The sequence below is a fragment of the Haemorhous mexicanus genome, chromosome 25, assembly GCF_027477595.1.
Source record: "Haemorhous mexicanus isolate bHaeMex1 chromosome 25, bHaeMex1.pri, whole genome shotgun sequence".
Classification (NCBI taxonomy): domain Eukaryota; kingdom Metazoa; phylum Chordata; class Aves; order Passeriformes; family Fringillidae; genus Haemorhous; species Haemorhous mexicanus.
Window position 1 is genome coordinate 2177562 of NC_082365.1, and position 26978 is coordinate 2204539.

A 26978-nucleotide genomic window follows, 5' to 3' on the forward strand; every position below is an offset into this window, starting at 1 on the left:
TCTGTGGGGTGAAACACCACACACCCAGCCAGCCAAAGGTGTTTTTGGGGTGAAACACCACAGTGCTGCTGTTTGGTTCAGCACCAAGGGCCAGACAAGCTCATGCACATCCCGTACACAATACTGGTGATATTCCAATACAAAAGGGTGAGGGGGAAGCCTGTGGGGTCAGCGTGAGAAGGAGAAGCTGTGTGCACATCCCAATACCCGGAGTTGCTGTGAGGATGCTGCAAAGGCAGCTTTGCTCATCCCAACACCCTCAGGCAGCACTTTCCACCCCAAAGTCCACCTGAAATGTGACAGGGACCATCCTCCCTATGGGCTGCTGGCAGTGACTTGTGCCACATCGCACCTGAGCTGTCCCCAGGGCTCCCCAGGGAAGGAGCTCAAAGGCAACACAAGGCTGCCATCAATTTGCCATTTACAAAACACTTCTTCAGGAACGCGAAACCACGCATAAAATACAGGAGCAAATACAAATCCATCTAGGAAAGGTAAGACCAAAAAAATCACAAAGCAGGATTTGTATTTGTGATGCTTTAGATGAAAATTATGTTCATGTAAAGCTAAATATCAATTTTCTTTTTTTAATCACAGAAATTAATTTTTTTAAATTTTTTGCAGGATCTATGGTGTGCAAGGATTCAACTGCCCAGGAGGGTCTCAGGCCCTGAGTCCTGTCCCATCCCCACACTCATTTTCCTCTTCAGGAAAACCTGGGATTCACCTCCACAAGCTGGGAAAGGCACCCAGGAGCTGTCACATCCCAGCTGGATGCACTAAACACTTCAGATCCAACACTTTTGGATCCCTGCGCAGCTGCTGGAGACAAACCCAGAGTAAACCCCGTGCATTATTCCCATCCCACAGCGCTGCATTATCCACAACCCATCCTTGTGCTGAGCATAAAGAGCTCAGAGCACCAAATCCTCCCATCTCACTGTTGTTTTATTTCCTTTTTATTTTTTTTTTTTAATAAATACACATCCAGCCTCCTGCCAGAGTGAGCAGGACTTGGTGTGGGAGCCAGAGCTTCGTGCTCCTGCCAGCCCTGTGTGTCTGTCACCCAGAGTGACACCCAGGGGACAGCAGAGCCCCAGCCCTGGGGAGGGGGGGAAGAGCCTCACTAAACCCTTAAAGACCACTTGATTTAGCAGGAGGCTTTAGCTAAGCACTTGCTCCTGCTGGGCTATTTTTCCTGGTTCCCCTGTGGTCTCAAAGAGAGGAATTCCCATCAGGAATTCCTGTCAGAGCTCGGGGAAGTGGTGAGAGAGGTGGGCTCATGGCTTTTGGGCAGGTTTGAGGCACAAGTGGGACATTCTCATTGTCCCTTTGTGCCCTTTGCCATCCTCAGTGTGGCCTCAGGTCTCCCTGGGGGTCACATCTGTCTCACCATGTGGTCTGGCCTGGTTTTAGGCTGGTGAGGGTTTCCAGGTGCCACTTTTCCCATTTTTCCCACTTTTCCCACCCCAGGCAGCTTCTCCTTGTCCAGCCCGTGCCACCACCCACACCTGGGAGCAGGAAAAGCCTGGAGGAGGCCACATCCTCCTGGTGACACCAGCTCAGCCTGGAGATCCAGAGAAATAAGCTCAGCTGAGGGTCTCCATCCAGAATTAACATCCACTGCCTCTTCCACCTCCTGCAAAATCCAAACCCACCAAGCGCAGGCAGCATTTTGTGACATCCACACATCTTTGTCACCCCCAAAACACAGCTTAGCTCTGCCCAAAAACCAAATCTGGGTCCTCAGTCAGCCCACAGCCCCCAATCTTCTCCCCTGTCTCTCACCTTCCATCGGGGCTGCAAATAAAAAACCCAAACCAGAACTGGAGGAGCAGAGTATGGATGAGCTCCATCCCACCACGAGGAACTGATGAACCTCTGCTTTTAAATCTGATTTTAGAAGAGCAGGAGGTTGTAAAACCAAAAAAAATGGGAGCTGCTTTCCTGTCCCTGAGGCAGAGCAGAGGACTGGGACTGCAGCATTCCCTAAAAGAAAGATCCTGGCTCCTCCAGAAGGAACATCTGCTCCATAAATGTTGTCTCCCACTCGATGGAATCCCTTGGGAAAGGTGTGGATTTGTTCCAGATGGGGAGCCCTGGCCTGAATGGAACCCAAAATCTGAGCCCTGCCTTGATTGTGTCCCTGGTGCTTCCCAGCAGGAGGCAATGCCCAAAATCAGAGTGCAAGGGGAAGGGCAGGGATGAAGTGCCAGCTCCAGCTCCCTCCCTGCCTCCTGTGCCCCTTCCTGCTTCCCTCCTCCTGATCCCCCTTCCTGCTCAGGATGGGAGTGCTGAGATCCCCTTGTGGGACATTCCTGGATGGAAATCCCCCTGCCCAGAGAACAGCTGGTGCTAAACAAAGGGTTGGGAGATGGGGAACAAGGGCAGGACCCTGGGGTGGAGCAGGGCAGGAATCTGGGATGGCAGCAGAGCTGCCTGGTAATTCCTGGGCTGTGTCCTTGTGGGACACAAAGGTGGGGAGAAGGAAGGGGAGGAATGGGCCTGGATTTCCCCCAGATGTGTGGCGGGCCCAGATGATTGATGGCATCTGTCTCTCGCTTTATTAAACTTGTGCAGCCCCGTTCAGCCAGGGATTTGCAAGCGGCTTAATGAGCATTAGGGAGGAATCTCCTGGCAGGACAGGCAGATTTCAGGGGTTTGCTGAGCCACTGGCAGGAAATGTCCTGTAGGACAGGGCCAGGGACCCCTGAGCTCGGGGCTGTGCCCGCAGGGTGCGGTGCTGGCGGTGTCACCTCGCCCTGGGGACATGGGGGGTGGCAGCAGGGGAGGGCTGGTGCTGGGTGAGGAGGACACACCTTTGTGCACTGCCAGGCTGGGATTTTGGCAGGAATGGGTGTCAGCATGTGCTGCCTGCAGCCTGTGCCAGGCTCAGAGCTCTGATGGGAACATCCTGAGTGACAGATTGCTGGCGTGCTCGGGGACAAGTGTGACAGTCCCTTTCTCTGGGGACCAAAGGCTTTTGGAGAGACAACCCAGAACCCTGGGTCTGTCCTGGCCTCTGCCAGCCCTCTCCTGTGCAGGCTTTTCTTCCTCTTCTCCTCTTGGATAAGGAATTTCAGGATGCCAAGGCCTGTGTCAGACACCTGCTATTCCTACAAAGTGTGACAAATATAATCCTAAATATAATAACATAAATATTGATAATAACACAAAAATAATCCCAAATATATCTGATATTTATGCACGTCTGTGGGCAGACTGGGGCAGGCTGACACACAACTTTTCACCAAATATTTGCAACTTCAAATTCTGATGAAACAGAAAAGTTTCTCAGCTGCAGAAGAAACGGGTGCCTTCCTTCCCTGCGAGCCCTGGCCCAGGAAAACAGGATATTCCCAAGTGGGTTGTGCTTGGGAGGGCCCAGGTGAGGGGAAAGGCAGGGAAAGGTTCCCTTTCTTCTGCCCCAAGCGCTGGGAACACGCCGTGCCTCGCTCCTCCCAGCCCTGCAGGTCACATTCCCATCATCCAGAGCCTTCCCTGCATCACTTCAAAGCCTTTTTGTGATGGAAGACACCCCTGGATGAGCCACAGGAAACAGTCTGCCTTTCCCTCTGCCAATCTCTCCTCTAATCCCTCACCTACGTCACTCCCAGCTCCATCCACACCCTCCACCCTGGGCACGTCACCATCACAAGTCCCTGCACAAACTCCGGCCTCTGACGCACGAGCAGCAGTTTCAGATGGGAGCACTTGGCTCTCTTTGCATTCAAATCCTGATTTTTCCCTTTGTGGGGTTTGGGGTTGTTGCTTTTATAAACCCTGGGCCACGCCAGCTCCAGGCTTTGGTTTGTGTTTTAAAAGCGAGGCTGTTCAAGGTGTTGCTGCCACAGGGCTCGGGCTAAAGTGTTCCCTGACAGCTTTAAAATGATCAAGAAAGGGGATTTGGGGAGAAAGTGGATCCTGGCTGTGCTCAGCCTGGGCTGCCCAGGGAGGTGATTCCCTCCAAACCCTGCAGTTCAGCCCAGCCCCACTCGGGAACGTGCCCTCTGGCCTCCCATCCCTGCTTCCTCCCTGCAGCCTCAGCTCTCCCTCCTTCCCCCAAGCCTCCCCTCCTCTCCTGCCTCCTCTGCAGCTCTCCGCTTGTTTTTCTTATTTTAATTTTTCCCCCCCTTTTTTTTTGGCAGGGATTTTTTTTTTTTTCGGTGCCTCTCTTTGTCAGAATTAGTCAGGGCTGAACTGCCTGCGCTCCCCAAGGAGACCCTATTTCACCCTGCCTAAAGTTCACCGCCTTGTCAAACCGAGCTAATCTCCTGCCGGGGAAGGAAAAAGGCTCATTTCAAACTGCTGCACACTCGGGGAGAGGCTGGGGGAGGGAGGAGGTCTTCCTGGCTCCAGCCTGAAAAGACCCCGGACAATAATACCCCTTTTGTTCTAGGACAGTGGGAGGGGGCTCGGCGGTAGGAATGAAAGATGGGGGATATTAAAGGAGCAGGTGAAAGACATGAGTCTTCAACAGACCCAGATAAGAGCCGACCCCCTTCTAATCTGGCTGGGAGCTTATTATCTCCCTGCCACAGTCATTACCATTAATATTAAATATGAAAAAAAGAAAACTGCACCAGACAACAACCCCAAAGAGGCGGCTTTGAGGCAGTGGTGGTGGAGGAACTGCCAGAGCTCCGGCCAAACCCGCAGCCAGGCTCAGGAGGGGAGGCCTGGGATCCTCAGGGATGCTCCAGCCTGCTCTGCCTGTGAGTGTCCCTTTGGGCCACAGCGTTTGATGCCAAAAGTGGCTGAGCCAGAGGCTCTTCTTGCTCTTTTTTGGGTAAAAAGCAGCGAAACTGGGGGTTCTGGGCAAGTGCAGAGTCTGAACAGCACAGCCCCGCGAGGGAAGGGAGTCCAGGGAAAAGTTGGCACAGGGAAGCACTCACTCCCTGTCCCCTGTCTGTCACCAAGGGCTGCCCAGTCCCTGCTGTGTCACTGCCTGTCCCTGGCAAGGTGTCCCTGAGCACACCGTGCATCACCTGGGCTCAGTCTCTGAGTGTCCCCCCAGCTCTGTCCCTGCCACAGGTGGCCTTGGGGAGAGCACTTTGGTGGCTCTTTGTCCCCTCTGCGTGTCTGTGAAGGTTTCCTTTGTTCCAGGAGCTCTCCGGGCGGGGATGCTCGGAGCTGTTTGCTCAGCGCTCGCCCCAGCAGCCCCTCGGCCTCGGTAAATACCAGCGAGCCCCGCACCCTGCAGCAGTCCTGGGTGAGCAGCAGAGGCACAAATTCCCTTCCCAGCACCGAGACAGGAGCTTCCAGCTGAGCACAGCGCTTGGCTCTGCTGGACTTCCACAGACCCCGTTTCTGATGCCCTTTGTTCATGCAGGGAAAGGGGTGGATTTGGGGTTTGGGAGTTCCCTTGTGCCCAGCCCACGGACTGATGCTCCCAAACTTCCTCAGGGGCTGAGCTGCTCTCAGGCAGTGCCAAATTCCCTCCCTAAAGCCCTCAGGGGCTCAGCCCCACTTCCAGAAGGGGCTCTTTGTGCAGCAGCTGGAGCTGGGGCCGGGCAGTGCTGGCAGGGCCGGGATGTTTGCTCTCCCTCTGACCTCTCCGGCCACCTCCCGCCCTCCCCGGCAGCTCCTCCTCGGCTCGGCTCGGCAGGGATGGGGATGGGCAGCAGCTCCTGCCAGATGTGTGGGGGTTTCCCTGCTGGAAGCCTCGGGGGAGCCCCGGCTGCCCCCGGGGAAGGGAAGCTGAGGTTGGGCAGCAGCGCTGGGCCCTTGGGGCTCTATCAACCACGATGGGGCAGGAGGGACTGAGGGGAAAAGGAGGGAAAGTGCTCCAGCTCTGTGCTTCCCTCATCCTACCCGTGCTCCCTGTGAGTCTACCTAGGAGAGGGATTGATGGATTATTTGGGGAGGGAGCTGTGGGGCACGACCCCCTGAAGGTGCAGTGTGAGGGGGTAAAAGGACTGGGGTCAAGCTCCCCTCTGGAGAAACCCAGGAAGGGCCTGGTGTGGTCAGGCTCTGTCCAAAGGCTCTCCAGGCTGATCCCAAATCCCCCAAACCTCACTGCCCCAAAGGAGCCCCCAAAAGAGCCACCAAGGCCCCGTCCCTGTGGCTGCACCTGCAGTGGGCAGGCAGAGCCGGGAGCCGTGTCCAGGCGGGAGAGCTGCGGGCGGCTGAGGCAGCCAGTGGGAATGTTTGGGAAGGTTTGGGAAGGTTTGGGAAGGTCTGGGAAGGTCTGGGGATATTTGGGATTGTTTGCCAGGCTGGGACAGGCTGGCTGAGCAACGGAGAGATGTGGGAATGCAGCAGGAGCTCCATGGTGGGAACAGGAACGGGAATGGGAACAGGGATGAGAATGGGAATGGGAATAGAAATGGGAATGGGATGGGGATGGGAATGGGAACAGGGATGGGATGGGATGGGAATGGGGATGGGAACAGGAATGGGGATGGGGAATCAGAATGGGAATGGGAACGGGAAAGGGAACAGGAATGGGAATGGGAGGGGGATTGAAACAGGGATGGAAATGGGGATAGGAATGGGAATGGGAATGGGAATGGGAATGGGAAAGGGAAAGGGAAAGGGAATGGGAATGGGAATGGGAATGGGAAAGGGAAAGGGAAAGGGAATGGGAATGGGAATGGGAATGGGAATGGGAATGGGAAAGGGAATGGGAAAGGGAAAGAGAATGGGAATGGGAATGGGAATGGGAACGGGAACGGGAACAGGAATGGGAATGGGAATGGGGACAGCAACAGGAATGGGAACAGGAACAGGAACGGGAATGGGAATGGGGACAGCAACAGGAATGGGAACAGGAACAGGAACGGGAATGGGAATGGGGACAGCAACAGGAATGGGAACAGGAACAGGAATGGGAACGGGGATGGCGACGGGAAAGAGAATGGAAGGAGGGATGGGAACAGGAATGGGAATGAAGGAATCACCCATCCTTGCAATTTCCCCCTCCTGTTTTTCCACGCTCCATCCATTTTATTTTTCTGCCCAACCAGCCTGGATCAGATTAGATAAGATTAGATAAGCAGCTCCTGATCTAATCTGGGAGGGATGTGTGTGCCAGGCCAGGAATGTGGCATTCCAGGAGAAACCAGGAATCCTCTGGGCATCTCCCACCTCAAAGGACTTTTTTGCTCTGCTGATCTCAAAGCTCTCTGCTCATTATTTAATTAATTCTCCTTTAAAAGCCAGGTTTAAGTCTTGAGACAAGCCTTTGACACACACACACACACACACAAGAAACCACATCAAGTGCAGGGAACCAGACAGCCCCAAAAATAACCCCAATTCCCAGGGCTGCCTCCACGTCCAGGCAGTTCCGGAGATGTTGCTTATTCTGGTCTTAACAAATATTAATTAACCCTCCGAGGAGGAATGTTTGTTGTCTCTTTTGCTCTTGACACAACAAAAATAAGCTGAAGAAGCTCCAAGAGCAGCAGGGAATTGTGTTTGCTAACTATGGGCGAATTCCCTGCTCCAGCTGAGTTTCCAGGGAGGTTTTCCCTCTCCTCTCCCATCACAGCAGTGGAAATTTCAACAGAAAATGGGGTTTTGCACCTTAATTTTAAATAAAATCAGGTTGGAACAACCCGGCCTTCTCATGAGAGCCCCAAATTCCTCCATTTTTTTGGTGAAATGGCTCCAGTGGCCAAAATTTTCCAGTTTGCCTGATGGATCCGTGGAAATGCTGGGGATCCTGGAGCTCCTGGGGGATGGGATGATCTGTGGTCATGGCTGTGCTTGGGGTTCTCATCACCAGCCCCCTACCAGGGCTGGTGGGAAGGAAGAGGAACAGGGAAATCAGTGGGAATTCCAGGAGAGCACATTTGCACTGCAATAAGGCAGGAAATGGGGGGGGGGGGTTCTCTGCTGGAAATGGGAGTTTTTCTCCAGGGAAAATGAGGGATCAGCCCCAGGGATCCTCCAAAATATGCAGATCATCCCCGGATTTCCCATTTTTTGGAAGTAAAGGGCATCCCCAGCCATGGTGTAGTTTGGTTTTCCATGAAAAATTGAGTTATTGCTGGAGAAAAAGGCATGGGAATGTGTGGGGAGGAAGGGGAGGGGTGTAAATCCCACCAGCACTGGATCTTTGCTGGGATTTGGAGCAGGTTGGGTGAAAATTGGGAAAGAATTCAGGGGGTTCCCCATGTGGTTGTGGGCACCCAGAGGTGCTGGGCTACGAGATTTCCAAATGGAAAAGGAAAAAAGAAAAAAAAAGGGGAGTGGAAATCAGGGGGGGAGGGAAAGTGAAATTAATAAAAGAACAGGATTAAAATAAAAATAATAATTAAAAAAAAAAAGAAATAAAGGAGAAGAAACTTTCCTGAAACAGAGCAAAAGGAGAAGGAGTTTCACAAAGTGACGCTTAATTCCAAGCTTTTCCTCTGCCTTTTCCACCTCGGAAGCATGAAAGCAGCTAAATTAGCAAAACAGAAGTAAACTGTTGACTGCTTCATTGCAGGATTAAGTGTGATAAATGGAGGTTTTGTTCAGCCTCTGTCCAGATGTTGTGTCTACGCTGGGTGTTTTTTCTTCCTTTTTTTTCCTTCTTCTCCTCCTTTTTTTTAATTTTTTTTTTTTTTTAACATTCTTGGCCCCAATCCCATATATATTTTGGATACTGCAGGGAGTATATAATATCATTGGAAAATGATGTGGTCTGGTAACCTTTTAAATAACATTTCCTCCCTCCTCTCTTTTCTAATAGTTTGTTTTTCTTTCCATGTTTGCCTTTTATTGGGGGGAAATTTTGCTTGGAAATTAACGAGGCCAAGGTTTGAAAACAAACCAAACAAACAACCCCCCCAAAAAGCAAGAAACACCCCAAACCTCACTATTTCACTATTTCCCCTCTCCATTTAGGGGGGAAAAATGTTAAGGGACTTGTAAGGGCACAGGCCAAGGATGTGTTTGGGACTTTTTTTTTCCCTCTGTCTAGAAAACCTTCCTGATTATTTTTTAACATTCCCAGTGCACTCAGCCCAGGAGCCAGGCTGGGCTTGGGGCAGCACTTTCAGCTCCTTGCTCTGTTTGCCTTGTTGGAGCCCCAGACCCCAAAAGCACCATTTTTTGGCCTTGTTTTCCATGGATCAGAAGTACCTGTTGCTCCTGGAAGTGCTGGACTGACCTTTCCTGAATTTTTCCAGCATCTAAGGGGAATCCAGACCCCCAGTTTTGGAGGTTTTGGGGGTGACAGTGGCGAGGCCAGATCCCAGGTGAGGTGCCCAACATTCCCTGGGATTTTATGATTTTATCACCCCATCCAAAAATAGAAAAACTTTTATTTTTACATCCCAAATGTTTTGGAAATGGCCAGGGGCTGCCAGCAGCGGGTTCAGTGCTCCAGCTCTGTGCTTCCCTCATCCTTCCTGTGCTCCCTGTGGGTTTTTTTTTTTTTTTTCCAGAGTCTACCTTAAAATCCCATCCTGCTGGCTGTGCCTCCCTTGGCTCGGGAGCCTCCGGGAGAGGAGCCTGGCCCAGGCTAAAATTGCTCTGTTGAGTCACCAAGAACTGGCAGGGCCAGGGCCAGCACCCCTGGCAGGGCAGGGACTGCAGAATTTGGGGTCTCACCCCCCTGCAGGGTGGGGAGAGGAGAGTTTGGGGTCTCACCCACAGTTGGGTGAGGAAAGGACAATTTGGGGTCTGACCCACCAGTAGGGTGGGGAGAGGAGATTTGGGGTCTGACCCATCTGTAGGGTGGGGAGAGGAGATTTGGGGTCTCACCCCCTTGCAGGGTGGGGAGAGGAGATTTGGGGTCTCAACCACAGTTGGGTGAGGAGAGGAGCATTTGGGGTCTCACCCAATGGCAGAGTGAGGAAAGGATCATTTGGGGTCTGACCCACCAGTAGGGTGAGGAAAGGAGCATTTGGGGTCTGACCCACCAGTAGGGTGAGGAAAGGAGCATTTGGGGTCTGACCCATCAGTAGGGTGAGGAAAGGAGCATTTGGGGTCTGACCCATCAGTAGGGTGAGGAAAGGAGCATTTGGGGTCTGACCCCATGGCACAGGGACCCCCTGGGATAACCCACATGGGCACAGTGGGGAGGTCTCCTCTGGGGTGTGGGACAAGCAGGGCAGCAGCAGGATGGCAATGAGAGGTCCCAAAAAAGCTGATTTAACCCCTCTGGGATGGGTTTGCTGCTGGGGGAGTTGGGGCAGGACAAAACGAGGGGGTTTCCACCCAGGTTTGGGGTTTTCCCTCAGCACTGACATCCCTTAGGAGTGCATTTGCAGGGATTTTAACTTTTGGAGTGTCCCACTCTGCCAGCACGGGATGAAGGTGAACCCGTGGATCCCTGATCAGTGTGGGTGACTGTGAACATCTGGGAAGGGATGGGGAATATCCCTGTGGGAATGCCATGGGAATGGCCAGCATGGATGGGGAATATCCCTGTGGGAATGCCAGGGGAATGGCCAGCATGGATGGGGAATATCCCTGTGAAATGCCATGGGAATGGCCAGCATGGATGGGGAATATCCCTGTGGGAATGCCAGGGGAATGGCCAGCATGGATGGGGAATATCCCTGTGAAATGCCAGGGGAATGGCCAGCATGGATGGGGACTATCCCTGTGGGAATGCATGGGAATGGCCAGCATGGATGAGGAATATCCCTGTGGGAATGCCAGGGAATGGCCAGCATGGATGAGGAATATCCCTGTGAGAATGCATGGGAATGGCCAGCATGGATGAGGAATATCCCTGTGAAATGCCATGAGAATGGCTACCATGGATGGGGAATATCCCTGTGAGAATGCCATGGGAATGGCCAGCATGGATGGGGAATATCCGTGTGGGAATGCCATGGGAATGGCCAGCATGGATGGGGAATATCCGTGTGGGAATGCCATGGGAATGGCCAACATGGATGGGGAATATCCGTGTGGGAATGCCAGGGGAATGGCCAACATGGATGGGGAATATTCCTGTGGGAATGCCATGGGAATGGCCAGCATGGATGGGGAATATTCCTGTGGGAATGCCATGGGAATGGCCAGCATGGAAACCCCCCATGGATGCTGGCCGTGGTTGAGGAGCAGTGCCCCCAGTGCCACCAGGCTGTCCTGGCACTGCTCACCCCAGCCTGCAAACCCCCACCCTGCTCACCCCTGTGTCCTGAGCACTCTGTTTTTTCCACGGGGACACGAAACAAACCAAACCCCCAAAGAAATCCAGAAGAAATCCAGGTGAGAATTCCAGCAGATAAAGCCGCGGTGCGGCGGCCGCTCCCGGCCGTAAACACCTCGGAAAGCCGCTCGCAATTTTTCTCCCCACCATCACCTCCCTGCCTCCCCTCCTCTCCCTCTCCTTCCTCCCCCCCCCCTCTCTTAAGGTAGCAGCGTGGGAGCTCTGCCAAAACGCTGCGGTCCCGTGGGGAAGCTTTGCTCTCACTGAAAGAGCCCCTGCGCCTGCCAGCCCAATTAAAACAACGTGCAAGGAAAGCAGCATCTGGAATTGCGCTGCTCTCACAGCCAAGTCACAATTGTTTAGTCTGAAAGTCGGTTCAGGGAGAGCGGGGCTGGCGGGAGCGCAGTGGCCCCCACATCTGGATTTGCGGCTAGACAGCCTCTTTGGCTGCAGGCCTGTGTGCATGTGCATTTTTAACTTTAGGATATGCTGACAAGTTAAGAAGTCAGAAAGTCAGTCACAGTAACAGCCTCCGCGGCCCCTTCCTCCCTCCGCCCCTTTCTAACACACACACGCAGTTGACTAAATACAATTTTCTGACATCCTTTCATCTGGAGAGAGTTTCTTCCCGTTCCAGCCTGCAGCCCGGGTCCCTGATGAGTTATTTGAGCTGAGCCAACACATGTGAACAAAAAGGCTTCTCTTCGCTCCGTGCTCGGGGGCCCGGCGGCGCTGCCCCCGTTCCGCCAGCAGCAGGGCTGCCACCACCCCTGGGGACAGGGGACAGGGGACAGGCTGCCCCTCATGGCAACCCTGGGGGTGTCACAGGGGCTGCAGCCCAAAGGGGAGGCTGGAGGCAGACAAAAAATGAGTTGCTGAGCCCCTGGGCGCTGCGGGGGCTGCGCCCTGCTTGGGTCAAAGATTTTGCCTGGATTTCTTTTTTTCTTCCAAGCTGTGGCTAGGCTGAGGTGTTGAGGTGTTGGTCGTTCATTCAGGGGGTTGGTCATTCATTTCTTAGGCAAAATCTCCCCCCAAAAATGACAGAGAGGGCTGAGCTAAGCTTTAGTAGGCACAGCTCAGGCAGGGCCATTGGCCACACTGCCATGCCCAGCTTGGGCTGGTTCACTCCGTGCCCAAAAATCCCCCAATGTGGGCATTTTGCTGTCCCAGGGGAAAGAGCACCCAGGAGGACGCCCAGGAGCCACCAAGGTGGCCATGTGGCCCAGCCACCACCAGGTGAGCCCTGCTGACCAAAGCACTGCCAGGAGAGCATCGGGGTGGGTGCAAATCCCATCCTCCTGCAGGACCCAGCCAGCAGAGAGAGCTTCAGAAAAAGCCCTTTTGTCATGAACAGCTTCCCTCTGAGCTGCCAGGAACTTCTGGGAGCCCGAGGTGTGCCTGGCTCCTGCTTTGTGCCCCCTGCTGTGGTCATTGGCACTCTGGTCAAAGCACTAAAATGGGATAAAATCAGGGACAGTTTCAGGCTGGTGCCACCCAGACCCGCTCTGGGCTCTGCTCTCAGACCCAGGTGACCCTCACAGAGGCTGCTCCACATCACAGCCATCAACTCTCAAAATTGGCCACTGATTTGGGGCAGGGTTTGGCACAGAGATCCCAAGCACCCACATTCATGGATCCCATGGGGAAACACCAACCACCCCATTAAAGCAAACACCAAAAATCCAAGCTCTGAAAAGCCTGGGGGCAGCACTCCAAGCTTTTCCCTCTGGAAAAGCAACATTTTGCTTTTTTCCTTTGGTTTACACCTGGAGCTGAGCTTATCCTGCCCCTCACGCCAGTGTCAGACCTGGGCTCAGCCCAGATCCCAGGAGTGGGACTGCTCCCTGTGCTGGGGGGGATTCCTGGGGATGCCTGGAGCCCCCGGGGTGGAGCTGGGATGTTGTGCCCCGGTGGGATGTGCTGCTCTGCTTCCAGCTGCCTCTCCTGGTGTCCCTGCTCCTGCTCCCCGTGTGCAGGGGTGTCGCCACCAAACTGGTTTAGCAGCTCTGAGTTCTGTTGTTTCGAAAGGCTCCCAAAGACGTGTCGGTCGTGTTGCTCGCAGAGTTCTCCTGGATAAATAAATACCGGCATTTCTGCCCCGACCTTTGCTCTCCGGCCGGGTTTCTCCTAAATGCAGAGCACACAAAACCCCAGAGAAGCCTGAACAGCCCCGTTTCCACGTGCAGACACATCTGGGAACTCTCCTCCCCATCATCCTCCTCCTCCTCCTCCTCCCCACCACCCCAGACCTTGGGCTCACCAGAGACCCAGAAGCTTCTGAGCTTCTCCCGCCCGGAGCGGAGGGGCCGGGGAGGGGATGGAAAAGCTGTGCCATCAATGCCAGCATTCACAAATCCCATGTGGGGCCTCCAGCTCCTTCCAAACCACTGGGAAGCCAGGCCACGATGCTGCAGTGACTCTCCAGGAGAAATCTGTTGAGGTTTTCTTCATGGCCTCTCACTTTGCAGGGCAGCAAGGTCACATCTCCCAGGGTGGCAGGGTGGCCACAGCTTTTGCAATTGTGTCACGAGTCTCGTGGTGGCTGCTGTTTACTCTGAAACCTGTCCCGTGGCTTTGTTCCCGCTAAAGATCAGGCAGCCAGGGAGCCCCAGAGGAGAAAAAATATTCACATGGCAGTAAAAGGAAACAAAACCTTCAGGAGCCCGGGCCGGATTGCAAACTTCTCCTGCAGAGCCTGATGCAGAGCTTGCTGATTTTTGGTGATGCAAGAGCAGCCCCTCGTCCTCTGGCTGGGTGAGGGACACCGAGGGGATTGGATTTGGAAGTCAGACCTCGAGGGGATTGGATTTGGAAGGCAGAACTCAGCATCCTGTGGTGCTGTTGGAAGCAGGGCCCTGCCATCGACAGCTCCCTGATTGAGGGCTGGGTAAACTCGCCTTGTTTACCGACGTGGGTGTCACGGTGACAACAAACAGGTCCCTGCCTGAGTGTGTCATCAGCGAGGAGGACAGTAAACAAGGAATGACACGTAATGCTGCAGAGCTGCTGGCAGCAGGAGCAGATTCCTGCTTGGCAGGGCACGGGAGCGCCTCAAGGGCTCAGTCACTGCCTGGGAAAACACTGGACAAGTGGCATAAAACGCTTGGGAAAAGGAATATTTTGCCCTGTCTTTAGGTTCAGGGTGTTTGGGGCAGGGACTGTCTTTATTCCAAGTTTTCCTGGTAATTGTGGCAGGGCTGCCAAGAGAGATCTGTGTGGGCACAACCTGGGGTGGGGCAAAGAGCCACAGGCAGAGCCAGGGGTGATTTCCAAGCACTGAGGGCAAACGTTTTCCCCTCTGCATGGCTCAGCTCCTCCACAAGCCCTCTCAGTCTGTTCTCCCATTTTGCCAGCTGATACTGGAGTCAGAAATAGCTTCCTCAAAGTGGGATCATTTTGCACTTAAACTCTGTCAAATTCCTCCCAAAATGTCCCTGAGTTCATCATTTTCCTCTGCCTCAGGCTCCCAACTCCTGAATGGGGCTGAAAATGCACCAAGACAGGAAAAAGTGCCTGGGATGTGTGTCCTCATCCTCATCCTCATCCTCATTATCTCACCCTCATCCTCATCTTCATCTCATCCTCATCTCACCTTTATCCTCATCTCATCCTTATCCTCATCTCATCTTCCTCATCTCATTCTCATTCTCATCCTCATCCTCACCCTCACCCCCATCCTGGCTGCTCTGGCAGCAGCTCCAATGTCCCTCAGTTTTCCCAGTGTTTTGTGGCACCTGCTCAGCGACCCAGCTGGAGTGACAGTGACACGTCCATGGAATGCTGAGCTGGCTGTCAGGCAGGGCTGAGAAAAATACCGAGTTTCAGGTGGCCCCACAGCAGTCACTGGGATGAAAAATGTCACGGGAATGATGGCCCTGGTGGGACAGCAACTCGGAATATTGGAGCCACAGATGTGCTGAGCGAGGAGTTTCAGGATTTCTCCATGGAAAGGGTGCTCAGGCTTTGGAAGAGGAAGGTTTGGAGTCACCATCCCTGGAGGTGTCCAAGGAATGCTCTGGTGACGAGGTGGGGATCAGGCACAGCTTGGACCCGGTGATCCTGGAGAGATCCTCCAACCTCAGTGATTCCAGGATTCTGTGACCCTGCCAAGGACAAAACTTCTCCTCCTCCCCTCCTCTCCTCCCTGCCTGCTCCCCTCCACCCCGTGCCACACGCACACCCCGACTTTGGGAGTTTATTTTATATTTTCCCTCGTAAAGATTTGTGTCCGTGCTGCTCTCCTATCAAAGCCAGCAGTGGCCCCTCGGATAAACATGCGGTCAGAAGACAGAAAACTCCAGGCTCAAACACCGTTCCTTTCACCCGGAGCAGCATAAACTGAGAGGCTTTTAAGAAGGGCGAATGGTTTTCAGTAAATCTCTCATATCAGCAGAAACCTTTGAAAGAGTTTGTTTAAAGGCTGTGGAGATAAACAGCCAGGCCAAGTGTTTGTTTAAGATGTATGTACTCTGTGTCGACTGGTAGGCTGGTATTTATATCCAGGGGGGGAAAGGAGGGCTGGGAGCTTTTTGACCCTTTGCTGGCTCAGCCTGCGTGGGCTGGGGTGGTTTTGGAGGGGTTTGGGTGTCACAGGGTCCCTGGGTCACCGCTGGGGACAAAGCCAGCGGGGCTGTGGGGTGGGTTGGGGGAGCAGCGGTGTTTCCCTGCAGGGGAGGTGGGATGGCCGTGCCAGGCACTAAACGGGGGATGAAAGGGAGATAAATGGGAGATAAATGGCCCTGAGGGATCCCCGCCTCGGGCAGGCTGTGCTGGGACCAGCCCCGCCGGGAATGCGATGAAGGAGGGACGAACATCTGGGGAAGCTCAGCCCAGGGTGCCCTTGGCCGTGCAGCAGCCTGGGGTTACCTGGGCACCAAAGGCAACACCTGAGCCCTACAGCCCCGAGGCCCTGAGCCCCCAAATCCCCTGTACCTGATCCCAATGTCCCTGATCCCAGTGTCCCTGAGCCCCAAAACCCAATGTCCCTGGTCCCAATGTCCCTGATCCCAGTGCCCCTGAGCTCCACATCCCTGAGCCCCCAAATCCTCTGTACCTGATCCCAATGTCCCTGATCCGAATGTCCTTGATCCCAGTGATCCTGAGCCCCAAAACCCTGAGCCCCAAAACCCTGAGCCCCAAAACCCTGAGCTCTTAAGCCCCCAAATCCTGTGTACCTGATCCCAAGGTCCCTGATCCCAATGTCCCTGATCCCAATGTCCTTGATCCCAGTGATCCTGAGCTCCACATCCCTGAGCCCCAAAACCCTGAGCTCTTGAGCCCCCAAATCCTGTCTCCCTGATCCCAATGTCCCTGATCCCAATGTCCCTGATCCCAATGTCCCCAAGCCCCACATTCCTGAGCCCAGGAAGGAAGGAAGGAAGGAAGGAAGGAGGCCCTTTGTTGGGCTGCAATCTCCCTGTCAGGTGCCAGCAGCAGGTCAGTGTTGTGACTGACTGCCTGAGGATCGCTCCCTCAAGGCTAATTACACTCAATTCCCGTTTGAAGGACAGCTTTCCCTGGATATGATACAAGGAACCCACTTTTTTTCCATTCACTTAAATTCATGAATTCAGCTCGGCTGTCACCGAGCGCGGAGCAGTTGGGGACTCGCAGCACTTCCAGCTCCGTGGTGAAACTCGATGATGTGGGATGGGACAGAGCCCCTGCCGTGGAGCAGTTGGGATCCACGGAGCTCCTGATGGATGAGGAGGATGGAAATGTGCCACACGTGGAGCTGGGATTTCTCCCTTCCCTTCCTTCCACCTGGGTGGCACCACAAGAGCTTGATCCCTTCCTTCCTGACATCCTGGATGCTCCTGTGGGCTCACCCACAGTGTCCAGGAGTCACCCATCAACAACAAACAGTTAAAAGGAAGAAAATAGGCTGGAAATATCAATGCACTTTGGTAACAATAAACCCTGCTTTTAATTTATGCTAATATGTAGGGTTGTGGTGACAGTAAGAACAAAATTACAGAGTGGCTTTCTAGCTGGTAATTATCCCTCCATTTTCGTTGCTCGGGAAGATGGACACACAATTATGCTCTCTTGCTGTATATTAATACGGATTCTTGACATCTTCAGCAGACCTGGAGCTGTCATCGGGCTTTTTGTCTACTTTAATTGAAAATTAATGGTTACTGTGTTACCACGGAAACCGTGGCAATGGACGCCAATAGCGCTCACATATCAAACAGGCACTGGTGGCATTGTCTGTCCGTGGTGACCTTGAAAGTTAAAAGAAAAACTTAAATATAAAAAAAAAATAATAATAATAAATGGTGACAGAGGTAGGAAGGAAGGAAAGGAAAAAAAAAACCCACATGGAAAAGAGAGGGTTGGGTGAATTGAGGGGAGGGGAGAAGGGGAAAGAGGGATGGGGAGGAGAACTTGGTGCCTTTGCATCTCCACCAGGAAAAAGAGGGAGCTTTGGGATGAGAGGTGGAGTGGTGGAGAGGAGAAGGAGGCTGGAGTGTGGCATCCATCAGGATGTCTCCAGCAGCTCCAGGGATTTTTTTGGGCTCACTCAAGAAGCCGAGTGAGGGATGCTTGGGTTGAAACCAGGGAACAGAGGGAGACCAGGAGCCCCGAGCAGGGTGGGCAGCACAGAGAGAAAGTTCATGGGCTGTGTGGAGATAAGAGAGGGGGGAAAAGGCCAGGAAGGCAGGGAAATGTGCTGGAGGGAAAAGAGAGCAGCTTTGCTTTGACTGGAAGCGTTGCCTGAAGGCTGCAGAGCCTGGGGATGGAAGCCACCCCACTCTGGAGAGTGTTTGGGGCCAGGCACTGCCTCTGCCCCACAGAGACCCCAAACCCCTTCCCTCTCCAGAGATCTGAGTGTGAGGAGGGGGCTGGAGGGACCCCCTCCAGCTCCTGGTATGGCTCAGCCCCGAGCCCAGCTGAGGACTCAGCCTGCTCGGAAGAGGGTGGGACTTTTTCTCCCTGGAAAAGCAATTTTAGGTAGGTTTGGCTGTCCCCAGCATCCCACCGGGGCTGCTCCTGGCTCCCCAGCTCTCCCAGGAGAAATGGGGGCTGCAGCTGAGGGGGGAGGACCCAGAGCAGGATTTGGGAAGGGGGACTGGGGATTGCTGGAGTGCAAACACAGCAGCCCCGTTCTGGGGCTGGGGGAGCAGGAAAGTTGTGTCAGGGTGACAAGTGGCCTTGGGGACAGGGGACAGGCAGCAGCCACGGGGACTGAGGTGCTCCCTGCCTGCCACAGCTCCCAGTGTCCTGGCTTTTCCTGCTCCCTTCTCACTCTCCTTGAGGTTCCCATGATCCTGGGCTTTTGCTGGCTCTGGAGCTTGGCTGCTCTGCTTTTCCTCGGGCACTAAAACCACCCTGGAGCAAAGGGGTTTGCAGTCTCCACCTTGGAATCCCAGCCTGGGAAGGAGGCAGGGATGTCCTGGCCCAAAAGCAGGAATAGTTTGGTCAGGAAGTGAAACATCAACATTTTGGAAACTCCTGGGAAAAGGCAGAGAGGAGTTCAGGGAGGGAGCAGGGATGCTCCGTGCATCCTCCCACAGGGCAGGGCTGGGTCTGCCCGGGCTCCAGCTGCTCCAGGAACAGCAGGATCCCCACGGCCTGCTCCTGGAAAAGCAAATTTAAAGGGGAAATGGGAAAGGGGAAAAGGGGAAAGGGAGAGGGAAAGGGAAAGGGAAAGGGAAAGGGAAAGGGAAAGGGAAAGGGAAAGGGAAAGGGAAAGGGAAAGGGAAAGGGAAAGGGGAAAGGGGAAAAACAAAGGGAAAGGGAAATGGGAAGGGAAAGGGAAATGGGAAGGGAAAGGGAAAGGGAAATGGGAAGGGAAAGGGAAAGGGAAAAAGGAAAGGGGAAAAGGGGAAAAGGGAAATGGGGAAGGGGGAAGAGGAAGAAAAAGGGGAAACAGGAAGGGGAGCTCTGAGGTGAACCCCAGCCTCTTTGGGAGCCTTTGAAAGCCCAGAGCTCGTCCCTGCCCGGCAAACACGAGCACAAACACAGCGGAGACACGCCTGAAAGCCAGAGCCTTTTTTCATTTCCCCTGCATCCCTGATCCCAACCTTAATCCCTGCTCTGAATCCTGTCAGCCCGGCTGTTCTAGCACTGACATTGCTGCAGGCATCTTCCGCGCTGCCTTCCCTCAGATCTGCCTCCTCCTGGGACAGCTAAAGAGGACTCGGAGATTTCTGCCCTGCTCGGTGATTCAGCCCGTGCCCTCCAGCAATGCCCGGGGTCCCGGCGGGGCTGGCAGGAGGGGACGGGGCTGTGGGGCCGGGGGTGCTCGGGGATGGGGAGTGGGAGGTGGGGGATGAGGGGTCCGGCCATCCCAGGGGGCAGGGAAAGGATGGGGTGGGCAGGGAGAGGGGAATGGGGAGGGGAAAAGGGAAAGGGGAAAGAGAAAATGCCGAAGGGGAAATGGGAAAGGGGAAAAGGAAAGAGGAAGGAGGAAAGAGGAAAGGGAAGGGGAAAGGGAAAAGGGAAAGGGAAAGGGAAAGGGAAAGGGAAAGGGAAAGGGAAAGGGAAAGGGAAAGGGAAAGGGAAAGGGAAAGGGAAAGGGAAAGGGAAAGGGAAAGGGAAAGGGAAAGGGAAAGGGAAAGGGAAAGGGAAAGGGAAAGGGAGAGGGGAAAGGGGAAAGGGCGAGGTAGAAATGGGAAGGGGAGAGGGGGAAGGGGAAAGGGAGAGGTAGAAATGGGAAGGGAAGAGGGGAGAGGGGAAAGGGAGAGGTAGAAATGGGAAGGGGAGAGGGGAAAGGGCGCTGCTGCTTGTGCTGGCGCTGGTGCCCAGGGGGTAAACCCGTCCCCCCAGGACTCTGTTAGCCAAATTCGCCATCAGGTCCGTATGGTAATGAGGCACCGGGAGCGCTCTGTGACACACCCAGCACCGGCCGGGGGCTGCCAGGGCAGCTCCTGCCCATGCCCTTGCCCACACAGTGCCCTGCTCGGTGTGAGTGACCCCACAGCCTGTCCCGGCTGGGGATAAACTGCAGGGGGGCACGGGGTGTCCCCAGGGTGTCCCCTGCTTGTGGGACACCCCAGTGATGGAGCAGAGATCCTGGCTGAGCTCATCCTGCTCTGACTCCCCGAGGTGGGGAAGGAAAGGGGAAGAATCCAAAGGGTGAATCCTCACTCCCATCCCGTCACAGGGCCGGGAATGCTGTGGGGTTTGGGCACCTCCAGAGCCGGGGTGGCCCCAAATCCTGGATCCAAAGACCTTCCCAGGCCCCCGGCCTCCTGGAAAACCGAGGCTGTCCCGTGGCTGCGAGTCACAGGCTCCCTGTTCGGGCAGGTTTCCTCCACAAAACCCAGCCAAGCCCAGCTGCAGCTCTGCAGCAGCATTCCCTGGGCCCTGGGAGGGACAGCAGCTCCTCATCCCACCCCGGGCTCCGCAGCCCCTTCCCCACTCTCCTGGTGCAGAACTGACAGGGTGAGATCCCAGCGGGCAGCTCCTGGTGCTGTACCCCCCCCAAACCACCCCAAACTCAACCCCTGAGATCCCAAAGAATCATTGGGACCTTCAAGCTGGGGAAAAAAGGTCCCAGGGAGGGTCTGTCCCCCTCCTTGCCCCACCCAGGACACGCCAGCAGTGCCACCCTGGCTGCTTGCTGCAGTCACAGGGGGCAGCGTGGTGGCACAGACTTTGTCCCGTGGTTTATGTGGGCACTGAGTGGGGTTTTATCCTCTGTGCAGGGACTTTACTGGCAGATATTTGGGTTTTATGAGCCTGAGTCCACGGGTTTATGGCAGGAAAGGTGGGGATGTCAATGAACTGCTCCAGAAACAGGAGCAAGAGTGGAAAGACATTTTCAATGGGCCTTTAGCAAATAACAAAGGACCCATCCATTAAAATGTTGCAAGCAATAAAAAAATCTCAGTGTATATTGCTGAAAACACATAGTCCCTGGGAAGTTTAAACCCATTATTATTTAAAAATCCAACTGTGCCCACTGCCCAGACAAGGTTATCCCTGGGGATGCTCCGTGAGAGCCAGGGGCATCCCCAGCCCAATTCCAGCACTGCTTTGGGGTGAACTTCTGCTTTTTGAACACCACAGACTGAGGCAAAGTGGGCTCCAGATCCTGCAGTCCCCCAGCAGGAGGAGGGCTGGATTCCTGCGAGAGAGCCTGGAAATATCTTTCTTTTTTGAAATGTTTGTACAGCATGACTTGGCCGATTTACCTCCCAATCTCTCACGCTGGCCTCGAGCCGAGGGCATTAGCGACACTGCGAGCCAGATAAATGAGCCCAACGCTTTTTCTTCTGCCTATCTCCTGCTACAACAACAACAAAAAAATGGTTTTTATTCTATCCAAGTGCCTCCTGTTAACCCAGGCACTGCCAGGAGGGGTTGGAGAGCAGCAGGGGCCGGGTGTTTGCACTGCCAGGAGTGGAAAAAGCCATGGAAAACCTGGATGGTTCCTGGCACAGCCGTGGCTGGAGGCCTGGGGACGAGGGATCTGCAGGTAGAAGCTCTGCCAGGATGGAGCTGGTTTGATATTCCCTGCAGCTGTGTCAGATCCAGCTCCCAGCTGATCTGGGATCAGCTGAAATTTGGATTTTATGAGCTCGTGGGTTTATGGCAGGAAAGGTGGGCATGTTGATGAGCTGCTGCAGACACAGGAAGGAGCTCAGAGAGGCACTTCCAGCAGGCTTTGAATCCAAACCAAAGGATCCAGAGGGTTTGGATTCCCCCAGTGCCATCATCCTCCTCTCCAGGCTGTCACCTGCACCAGGGCTCACCCCATGGCAGGAGGGTTTGGGACCCAGCTGTCCCACCCCAGGACAGTGACCTGGGGACCGTCCCCACCTCCTGTGCAGGGCACAAACCCCTCTGTGCAGGAGAGGCACAGCAAGGACGGGGCTGAGCAGGTTTGGTTCCTGAGGCAAAGGGGCTTTAATGTGAAATAACCCCAATTAACCTGTGAGCAATTCCCAGCCCTCGTTTGGCAGTGCTAGCAGGGAGAGAGGAGCAGGAGGGGAGGAGAGGAGAGGGTTTGGGCTGTGGAAGTGCTGGGCCAGGAATGGGGTCAGGGAACCAGCAGGGTCCATCCACCCCCAGTCTGCTGCTCGAGCCCTGCAGTGAGAGCTTCTTGTGACCTGAAGCAAGAAGATCCTGATTTTCCTCAGTTAATTGCTTTTAAAAAGGACAAATCCATCAACATTAAAGTGTTCAACACTCAGCACACGGCTCAGACTCCGAGCTGGGCTGGTTTGGCTGGGATGGGGTGGATGCAGTGTGGAGAACAGCTGTTTTCCCAGCATTTGGGTGAATTTGGGCCCATTTTGGATGAAAACCTCATTAGTAGGACCTCAGTGGGACCTGGAGGGTGCAGAAAGGCTGTTCTGCCCCCAAAGCTGTCCCTGCAGGGTACCACAGAGCAGATGTGGGCACCAGGGTGGTGAGGGAATGGCTCTGCCCGTGCAGGCTGAGATTGCTGCACACAAAACCTCCCAGGAATGGTTTCCCTACCTTTGGAAAAGGGATCAGCCCCGGGAGGAGGTGTGTTTGCTGAGTTTAATTGAGGTGATTCAAACACAGCCAAGGCTTTGGGATGCTGTAGGGATCAGACCTGGCTGTGTGATGGGGCCTGGAGCCACCAAGGCTGGGTCAGTGCAGGAGCTCTGTGTGAGGGACACTCGGTGCCATTTCAGGTGACCAGGGACAGCACCAGGGAACGGCTGGAGCTGTATCAGAGGGGTTTAGGATGGAGATCAGGGAAAGGTTCTTCCTCCAGAGGGTGCTGGGCACTGCCCAGGCTCCCCAGGGAATGGCCCCGGGGCTGCCAGAGCTCCAGGAGCGTTTGGAAAAGGCTCTCAAGGACGGGGTGGGATTGTTGGGAGCCGATTTCCACATCAGGGTGAACCCCGAGGATCAAACCCACAGCAGGGTCAGGATGTTGGGGCTCGGCACCAGCCTGGGAATTTTGCCACGATTAATTGCGAGTTTCCTGGGAGCTGGGCTGGGGCTCTGGAGGCAGCCCAGCGCCGGATGGGGATGAGCCGAGCTCGGGGCACACCCGAGCTCGGACCGGGCTGGCGCGGCTCCCCGAGCGTTGGTGACCTCATGCCGCAGACACGGATGAGGTCACCGCGATAATTGCCCTCCCAGAAGGATGGATCTTGCGGGAAGAGGATGTTGTGAAGCCGGCGAACTTGCCGGGGCGAAAAAAACACCTCGCACGCCCCTGGCCGGGAGTGCTCCGAGGGGAAACATCCCCGGAGCGTGCCAGGAGCGGCGGGGGCATGGCAGGAGAAGAGACGGCGGCAGCGGGATGCGGAGCCGGGGATAATTGCTGCAGGAAGGTGTGCGGTACCTGGCGGGGAGGGAGAGGGGCCGTGCAGGGACCTGCCCTCCCCAGGGCACGGGCGGGATGCGCTCCCGGAGCTCTCCCGGCCCCATCCGGCGCAGGGCGCTGCCAGGGCCGCTCCTGGGGGAAGGAGGGAGCCACGCTCAGAGATCTCCCTCTCAGGATCTCCCTCTCAGGCTGCCTCACGTCCTTCTCTCACAGCTAAAACCCCGCTCCGGGAGGGATCACGCAAGTGCCAGGGGGCTGCAAGGTGCCTGGATGAGCCCTCTGGAGCGCGCCGTGCCTCAGTTTCCCCACCGGCGAGCAGCAGTAGCGGTGCTCTGCCGCCCTCAGAAAACACTCAGAGATACAAAACCAGCCCATTATCCCTCATCCAACCCTCCCTTCCCGTGCCAGGGAGAGCTCCAGAGGGTTTGATCCTCCCGTAGGAATGCTCCAGTCAGGGGGATGCGGGCTCGGCTCGCCACGCTGCTCTCAGCTGGTTCTTCTCCCCGCAGCCCCGTGACAGGTATTTGAAAAGAAGCTGAGCACAATCCTATCAAACCTCCGCAGTTCCTGGGACAAGCCAGACTTTAAGGAGTCGGAGTCCGAGCGAGTTTCACAAGAAAACAAACAGAAATACTTCTGTCGCTGCAGAGAACAGAAAAGGAAAAAAAAAAAAATAAAAGAAAAAGAAGAAGTCGGGGGGGGGGAGAAATCGCAGCACTGTGGAAAAAAAAAATCAACTCTTTCCTGAATAAAGCAGAAAAAAAAAAAAAAAAACCGCGGCCGTATTGAGCTGTGACATATGGTTACACAAATAGAAACCACAGAGGGGAAAATCATGTTTTCTCTTTCATTATTTATCACTCTCTAACTGTCTCCAGCTGGGTGAGTAAACAGCCTCATTGGGCTGTAATGAGAACAGCCTGCTGCCACTGTGCCGGGGCTGCCGGAGCGTGTGCGAGCCGGGCTGGGACCTGCCGAGCCCCCGAGCCAGTCCCCGCTGCCCTCGGGCATCGCTGCGGGCCCGGGGGATGCGGAGGGATGTGAGGGATGCGGGAGGATGAGGAGGATGAGGAGGGATGCGCGGGGATGCGCGCACGTGGCGCCGGCGCCCGCAGCATCCTCCCCTCGGCACGCGTTAACGAGGTCCAGGCGCGGAGTTAAATTAAGCGGCCGCTCCGGTTATTGTTCAGGGGAATTATGTGCCCAATTTCCCCCCTGAGCCGCGTTGCAAATTGACTCCTAAGTGTCCCGTGAAATGGCTGCATAATTTGCACATTTGAGAAGCAGGAGCGGTCCGAGCGAGCGCCGGTTCTTGGCTTCGCCTCCCTCCCCGCCTCGCCCGGTTTCTGCCGGTTTTGCCGCCGGTTTTCGCCCATCCCGCGGCTCTCAGGGGGTTCAGTTTCAGGGTCCGAGTGGATCCATCCTCCAAACGGGGAATTTTGGCGGCTCTCAGCACGGTGGGAGCAGAGCCGAGGCCACGATCCCTTCCCACTCCCCGCTGCATCCCCGGGAGCCTCCGCGGCTGCCCCGCAGCTGCTCCCGGATCCCAGCGCATTCCCCATCCCCTTCCCTGGGCTGGGGGATCAGACTCGAAGGTTCAGATTCCCCTCGATTAGGACAGGCTTTGGATTAGGCTCTGAATTAGGTCAGGGCATGGGATCTTCCACCCTCCCCGTCGCTCTCGTCTTTTCATCCTGAGTCTCTCTCCTGGGTGGATTTGGGGTTCCATGGCCAGCTCAGGGCTCGTGTTGCACACCCAGGGCAGGTGACACAGGTGACACGGGCACAACCAGCGTGGCCCAGCCTCAATCAGCCCCATCCCACCTGAATCCTCATAGCCAACACCCAGCCAGGAGCCTCGGGAAGGGGCACCACTGAAACACGGCATCCATCCCAACTTTTGGGAGGAGAAAGAGAGCCCCAAAGTCCTTGAGCAGCGATTTCCCAGGAAGATTAACCCATTTCTCCAGTGAAGAAGGGCAGCCGGCGTCTGGAGCCCATCCCAGCCCTTCTGACACATGAAAAACTATTAGTAAACGGAAGCGTTTTTAATGAAAACTGACCCAATTTTGAGTGCCACTTCTCCTCCCACCTCAGAATAGGCTGTGCCAGAGTTTGAGTGAAATTAGGTCATTGTTGAACAAAGGTCATGAAAGAACTTGAAAAGCTTTTTGATGGGAAACCCCAGTTTTTATGGGGTTTTGTGGAAATCCCCTCCCAAATAAAGTTATAAATAGAGTGACAGAACAGCTCAGGGAGCCAACATCCCTGTGTTAGCCATCCTGGTAAAAAATCCACACTTCACCCTTGCTGAGCTCAGGGGAAGGAACAGAAAACCTGCTGAGAACCTGAACACTTTTTCCCCCCTACTAAATCCTTGCATCCCTCAAGCCTGCCCATCCAGGGTGGGGATTTGGGGAAATGTCCCAGGAGCTCGGAGTGTGTGCAGGGAGAGCTCTGCTGTTCCCCTGATTCAACACATTCCCCGTGCCACTGCCAGAGCCCTCCGAGTGAATCAAAGGCCTCTTCCAGTAACAGCTCCCTGAGCTTTCCCAATCGCCCTGGGGATGAGCTAATCCCTGCCCCATTCCAGGGGAAGGGATCAGAGGCAGCTCCTTCCCTGCCAGACTGGGAACCACTGGGGACCTTGTGCAAATAAATTGATAAAAGCGGAAGTTTTGGGCTTGGGAACAGCCCAGGAAGTTTTTTTAAGAGGAAAGGAGGGTTGAGGTGGCTCCTGTGGGAAGGGGAGTTTGTGTTTCTGCTCAGGTGTGGATGTATCCACCCCCCAGGAGGGTGCAAGAGGAGCAGCAACCTGAGAAACTTCTGCCCTTGCTTTTGGGGATGGATTCTCGGATGAGGAGAGGCTGATGCAGCAGCAGGGGCAGCTCTGATCCAAGGAATAATTTGATTTTTGAAGGCTCCTGTGCCTTGCACACACAAATGCCCAAATAGACACAAATATTCACACTCAGCACCAATTCCCCCTTCACTCTCTAGCAGAAATTCGGGCTGAATGTGCCTGCTTTGCGTGGTTGGAGGTGCTGGTGGTCACTCCCCTGGCTGGTTTTGTTGTTGCCCACCCCTGCTCCCTCTCGTGCCAGGTTCAGAGCTCTGCTGCCACCCTGTCCCCATCTGGGAGCCCCCAGCCAGGGCACAGCCAGCACAGCTGCACTGCCCACGCTGTCCCCACGCTGCCAGGAGTGGCTCTGAGGGACCCTGGCCTGGTGCTGGCCCCAGGGACGCTGCAGTGCCCTCAAACCCAGAGCCCCAGGGGGGGAAGCAGCACAAGGAGCAGAATTCCAGCCCCAAACAAAGCACTTTTGTGTTCCTGCAGAGAGGGGCGGGAGGGCTTCCTGCTGCCCTGCTTTGGGGGCTGCTTCCCTTCTTCCCTGGCCTGTCCTGACCTCCAGAGCTTCTCCAAGCCCACATTTCTGCCCAAGTGCAGCAGCTCCTCCAGCACCTTCCCTCTCCTCCTGGCCATTAGCATCCTCCCCATGTAAATGTTAATGAATTGTCATCAGACCAAAGTAATCACCAGTCAGCAAAACTTAATTTTACTAAAAGACAAAAAGAGGCTTCGCTCTAATTGATGGAAAATTGGTCGTTTCTTGT

General features: G+C 54.9%; 2 long non-coding RNA genes across 2 annotated transcripts; one reads left to right on the plus strand and one right to left on the minus strand.

The window, feature by feature from the left end:
• Nucleotides 1-11424: 11424 nt before the first annotated feature.
• LOC132338371 (uncharacterized) lies at nucleotides 11425-14210 on the minus strand. Its single transcript, XR_009489437.1, has 2 exons — nucleotides 13362-14210; nucleotides 11425-13170 (listed from the first exon to the last, which is right to left on the minus strand). It is a non-coding gene; the product is annotated as an uncharacterized LOC132338371 (long non-coding RNA).
• An 8855-nt stretch (nucleotides 14211-23065) lies between these two features.
• Nucleotides 23066-24137, plus strand: LOC132338401 (uncharacterized). The gene is made up of 2 exons (XR_009489440.1): nucleotides 23066-23370; nucleotides 23873-24137. It is a non-coding gene; the product is annotated as an uncharacterized LOC132338401 (long non-coding RNA).
• The last annotated feature ends 2841 nt before the right edge of the window (nucleotides 24138-26978 follow it).